Source organism: Emys orbicularis, chromosome 4 (assembly GCF_028017835.1).
Source record: "Emys orbicularis isolate rEmyOrb1 chromosome 4, rEmyOrb1.hap1, whole genome shotgun sequence".
Classification (NCBI taxonomy): Eukaryota; Metazoa; Chordata; order Testudines; family Emydidae; genus Emys; species Emys orbicularis.
Genome location: NC_088686.1, coordinates 125225140 through 125231139, shown reverse-complemented (window position 1 = coordinate 125231139; position 6000 = coordinate 125225140).

Genomic DNA, 6000 nt, shown 5'->3' with positions numbered 1-6000 from the left:
ACATCTTTGACTGGATCTATGAATAAATCTATGACTGGGTTTGGACAGTACTTGCTTTTGAGGCAAAACAATGAATGATGCAATCTGAAGCTGGTATTGCATCATACATGATATGAATTGCATCATGTTATTCCTAGAAGTCATGGATGATGCAATCATAACGAAGCTTACATCACTCTGCTGAACAAATTGCCCTATATCAGCTCTAGAAATCAGACAGTGTCATGCTCTCTTATTTGTCAGTGTTTGATTTTGCAAAGGGACACATTTCTGTTTAGCCAAAGTGAGCAGAGATGCCTCGTACTTGTGTGAACAGTGCAGATAACTTCTGCTATGTTTGTGGTGAAGTGACTTTTGCATCACAAAAGCGCAGTATAACCACTATGGTTAAGAAAGCCTATCACCTTTATTTTGGCTGCAAAATTGGAGATCAGGACAAGAGATGGGCCCCACACATATGCTGCAACACTTGTGCAACAAATCTTCGCCAGTGGTTGAACAGGAAAAGGAAATCTATGCCTTTTGCAGTGCCAATGATTTGGAGAGAGCCAACAGATCATACCAGCAATTGTTACTTCTGCATGGTGCCTCCAGTTGGGAAAGGTGTGTCAAAGAAGAAAAAGTGAACTGTGCATTATCCAAACATTCCATCAGCTATACGCCCAGTACCCCACGGAGAAGGACTGCCGGTTCCTGATGCACCAGAATCATTCTCACTTGAGTCAGACGAGGAAGAGGAAGAGGATGAAACTTCTGGTCCTGAACCATCAATGTCACAGGACCCACATTTTCTCCCATCCTCCTCCTCTGAACCACACCTCATAACACAAGGTGAACTGAATGACCTTGTCAGGGATTTGGAACTACCCAAGAGTAAGGCAGAGCTGTTGGGCTCCAGACTACAGCAGTGGAATCTCCTGGCAGGTGATGTTAGGGTTTCCATGTTCCGTGACCGTCAAAAGGATCTTGTCCCATTCTTCTTCATGGAAGGTGATCTTGTATCCTGCAACAACATCGATGGTGTGATGGCAGCCCTCAACATCGTTCACGATCCAGATGAGTGGAGACTGTTCATTGATTCATCGAAGACGAGTCTTAAAGCTGTTTTACTGCAGAATGGCAATGTTTTGCCATCAATTCCAGTTGGTCATGCAGTCCATATGAAGGAAACCTATGACAACATGAAACAACTTTTGAGGTGCATAAACTATGACCAACATCAGTGGCAGCTTTCTGGCGATTTGAAGGTTGTTGCTCTCTTGCTTGTTCTGCAGACTGGATACACAAAGTACTGCTGTTTTCTCTGCGAATGGGATAGTCGTGCAAGAGATTCCCACTACATCAAGAAAGATTGGCCACTCCAACAGTCATTGGAGCCTGGGAGGAAAAGTGTTCAGCATCCACCACTTGTTGAATCAAGGAAGATTTTGTTACCACCCTTACACATCAAGCTGGATCTGATGAAGAACTTCGTCAAGGCCATTGACAAAACACAAGCAGCTTTCAAGTACCTCCGTGGAAAATTTCCAAGGTTAAGTGAAGCTAAGATAAAGGAAGGTGTCTTTGCTGGTCCTCAGATTCGTGAACTTCTTCGAGATGATGCATTTGACCGTGCACTGCGTGGCAAGGAAAAGACGGCATGGAAAGCCTTCCAGTTAGTGGCAATAAATTTTCTCGGAAACAACAAGGCAGACAACTACAGGTTGTTGGTGGAAAACCTCCTCAAGGCATACAAAAGCCTTGGTTGCAACATGTCACTAAAGTTACATTTTTTGCACTCTCATCTAGATTTTTTTCCACCGAACTGCGGAGCAGTGAGTGACGAGCACGGCGAGCCATTTCACCAGGATATTGCAACAATGGAGAAACGCTATCAGGGCAAATGGAGCCCATCAATGCTTGCAGACTATTGCTGGACAGTGACAAGAGATGCTCCATTTAATGAATACAAGAGACAAGCCAAGAAGCGCCGAGTAGACACTGAATAGGACTAAACTATGTACATAATAGTTTTTTGCCTTTTGTTTCATAATAAATTTTATTTATATAACCCTTTTGCTGATTTTTAAAGTGTTACATAAACAGGACAGGTGTAATATTCTCATGTAAAGCAACCATAAACACATGAAAAGACCTAGGTTTACAATTTATGATTAAAACTCTACTATCTACACAATATACATAGACATAAAATGTAAAAACTTAAATATATTAGAAACAGTAGCCAATCAGTTGTTTTAATTGTCATATTTGAATTCAGCACATCAAAATACATAATAAATAGCACATTTTATCTCTGAAGCAGACGACTTCTCAAAAATTGTAGACCAGTGTTATATTAGAATACTGAGGTTAACCTGCGGGACTCCTTGCCACTGGGTATTAGTGGGCTAACCTGTGGGACACCCTGCCACTGGGTATTAGCGAGGTCAGCCTGCAGTACTGCCTGCCACTGGGTGTTAGCAGGGTTAACCCCTGGAACTCCCGACACTGGCTATTAACAGCGTTAACCTGTGGGACTTCCTGCCACTGGGTACTAATAGGGCTAACCTGCATTCCTCCCTGCCCCTGGGAAGTAGTGGGGTTAACCTGTGGGACTCCCTGCATCTTGCTATTAGTGGGGTTGGCCTGCAGGACTGCCTGCCCCGGGGGATTAGTGGGTTTATCTCGGGCGGGGGGTCATATCAGTGTTAACCCAGGGAACTCACTGCTGCAGGGTGATTATAGTTAAATTACAAGCAAATCTCATGAGGGGCTGGGGAATGGGACATGCAGCTTTTCCCCTGTGGGGGGCACTGGCTCTGATCCGGCCCCAGGGCGGGGGACTGGCTGGCTCAGGGGGGCGGGGAATGGGGGAGCATAGGCTGTGGAATTGAACCTAACAATTGGGCGGCCCCATTGGGTGGAGATGTGGGGGGGATGCAATGGGACTTTCCTGCTCGCCCCCAGGATGCTCACATGGCGCCACCCCAGCACAAGAGGCGTTGTCTGGGCCTGGGACGGGGTTAACCCTTAGAGGGAGGGGGCGGCGCAGACAGCAGGTGTCGGGGGGAGCTGCCTGGGCTTGGGGGAGAAGCCTGTGCTAATGGTCCCTCCCCACCCCTGCTCTGGGCTGCACCCCCTCATAAATCCACACACACCCCCGCCGTGGAGATGAGCCATCATCCCCCGGGCTGGGCCAGAGGCTGAGGGACAAGCGATGGCTGGAGGGCTGGTCCTGCCCCGTGGTGTCCGAGCCTTTCCCGCGGGGTGGCTGTCTGGAGGGTGGTGTGGGCCCAGCCTTGGCATGGTTAGCCCTGCGAGCAGCCCTCTGCTGCGGCCCGACCCAAGCTCTGGTGTCCTCCTCGGCTACTCTACCACCCTGGGCCACCATCCTGCTGTCCCTCCAGCCCCGGACACAGGCCCCATCCCTCGCTCTACCCACCCCTCCATCCACCCACCCATCCATCCCTCCCTCCAACCAATCCCTCCCTCCATCCCTCCCTTACACACCCCTCCATCCATCCATCCATCCGTCCACACACCCATCCATCCCTCCCTCCAACCAATCCATCCCTCCATCCCTCCCTTACACACCCCTCCATCCATCCATCCCTCCCTCCCTCCAACCAATCCATCCCTCCATCCCTCCCTTACACACCCCTCCATCCATCCATCCCTCCCTCCCTCCAACCAATCCATCCCTCCATCCCTCCCTTACACACCCCTCCATCCATCCCTTCCTCCAACCAATCCATCCCTCCATCCCTCCCTTACACACCCATCCATCCACCTATCCATCCATCCCTCCCTCCAACCAATCCATCCCTCCCTTACACACCCCTCCATCCATCCATCCACCCACCCATCCATCCCTCCCTCCAACCAATCCATCCCTCCATCCCTCCCTTACACACCCCCTCCATCCACCCATCCATCCATCCCTCCCTCCAACCAATCCATCCCTCCCTTACACACCCCTCCATCTACCCTCCATCCACCCATCTATCCATCCCTCCCTCCAACCAATCCATCCCGCCATCCCTCCCTTACACACCCCTCCATCCATCCATCCCTCCCTCCAACCAATCCATCCCTCCATCCCTCCCTTACACACCCCTCCATCTACCCCTCCATCCACCCATCCATCCATCACTCCCGCCAACCAATCCATCCCTCCATCCCTCCCTTACACACCCCTCCATCCATCCATCCCTCCCTCCAACCAATCCATCCCTCCATCCCTCCCTTACACACCCCTCCATCCACCCATCCATCCCTCCCTCCCTCCAACCAATCCATCCCTCCATCCCTCCCTTACACACCCCTCCATCTACCCCTCCATCCACCCATCCATCCATCCCTCCCTCCAACCAATCCATCCCTCCATCCCTCCCTTACACACCCCTCCATCCATCCCTCCCTCCAACCAAACCATCCCTCCATCCCTCCCTTACACACCCATCCATCCACCCACCCATCCATCCCTCCCTCCAACCAATCCATCCCTGCATCCCTCCCTTACACACCCCTCCATCCACCCATCCATCCATCCCTCCCTCCACCCAATCCATCCCTCCCTTACACACCCCTCCATCTACCCCTCCATCCACCCATCTATCCATCCCTCCCTCCAACCAATCCATCCCTCCATCCCTCCCTTACACACCCATCCATCCACCCACCCATCCATCCCTCCCTCCAACCAATCCATCCCTGCATCCCTCCCTTACACACCCCTCCATCCACCCATCCATCCATCCCTCCCTCCACCCAATCCATCCCTCCCTTACACACCCCTCCATCTACCCCTCCATCCACCCATCTATCCATCCCTCCCTCCAACCAATCCATCCCGCCATCCCTCCCTTACACACCCCTCCATCCATCCATCCCTCCCTCCAACCAATCCATCCCTCCATCCCTCCCTTACACACCCCTCCATCTACCCCTCCATCCACCCATCCATCCATCACTCCCGCCAACCAATCCATCCCTCCATCCCTCCCTTACACACCCCTCCATCCATCCATCCCTCCCTCCAACCAATCCATCCCTCCATCCCTCCCTTACACACCCCTCCATCCACCCATCCATCCCTCCCTCCCTCCAACCAATCCATCCCTCCATCCCTCCCTTACACACCCCTCCATCTACCCCTCCATCCACCCATCCATCCATCCCTCCCTCCAACCAATCCATCCCTCCATCCCTCCCTTACACACCCCTCCATCCATCCCTCCCTCCAACCAAACCATCCCTCCATCCCTCCCTTACACACCCATCCATCCACCCACCCATCCATCCCTCCCTCCAACCAATCCATCCCTGCATCCCTCCCTTACACACCCCTCCATCCACCCATCCATCCATCCCTCCCTCCACCCAATCCATCCCTCCCTTACACACCCCTCCATCTACCCCTCCATCCACCCATCCATCCATCACTCCCGCCAACCAATCCATCCCTCCATCCCTCCCTTACACACCCCTCCATCCATCCATCCCTCCCTCCAACCAATCCATCCCTCCATCCCTCCCTTACACACCCCTCCATCCACCCATCCATCCCTCCCTCCCTCCAACCAATCCATCCCTCCATCCCTCCCTTACACACCCCTCCATCTACCCCTCCATCCACCCATCCATCCATCCCTCCCTCCAACCAATCCATCCCTCCATCCCTCCCTTACACACCCCTCCATCCATCCCTCCCTCCAACCAAACCATCCCTCCATCCCTCCCTTACACACCCATCCATCCACCCACCCATCCATCCCTCCCTCCAACCAATCCATCCCTGCATCCCTCCCTTACACACCCCTCCATCCACCCATCCATCCATCCCTCCCTCCACCCAATCCATCCCTCCCTTACACACCCCTCCATCTACCCCTCCATCCACCCATCTATCCATCCCTCCCTCCAACCAATCCATCCCTCCATCCCTCCCTTACACACCCATCCATCCCTCCCTCCATCCACCCATCCTTCCATCCCTCCCTCCAACCAATCCATCCC